Below are 437 nucleotides of genomic sequence, written 5' to 3' on the forward strand. Positions count from 1 at the left end.
ATGCATGGTGTTATGACACCAAGGTCAAGGGTTTGGATCCCCGTACAGGCCAGCTGCCAAAAAAAAAAAAAAAAAAAATTAGCCTAAACCTGATTCCTGCCCCATCTCCACCATGTCGCATCCAGTCTTATCTCAGAAGCTTGTTCCCTATGGTTGTAGTTTGCTGTTTGGAAACATCACCTTGACATTGGTAAGTCAGAACAAGTTGACGCGATGAAGAAATCTATACAGAAGGTCCCCAACTTGCAATGGTTCAACTTAATTTTTCGACTTTAGGATGGTGCCCTATATGACCATTCTGTTTTTCTCTTTCAGAACAATAGTCAATAAGTTACATGAGATATTCAATAGCTTATTATAAAATAGGCTTTGTGTATATTTATATATTTTATATGTACATATATACAAATGTGTATACATATATATATATATATATA

This window comes from Galeopterus variegatus, unplaced genomic scaffold (genome assembly GCF_000696425.1).
Source record: "Galeopterus variegatus unplaced genomic scaffold, G_variegatus-3.0.2 Scaffold218, whole genome shotgun sequence".
In the NCBI taxonomy this organism is placed as follows: Eukaryota; Metazoa; Chordata; class Mammalia; order Dermoptera; family Cynocephalidae; genus Galeopterus; species Galeopterus variegatus.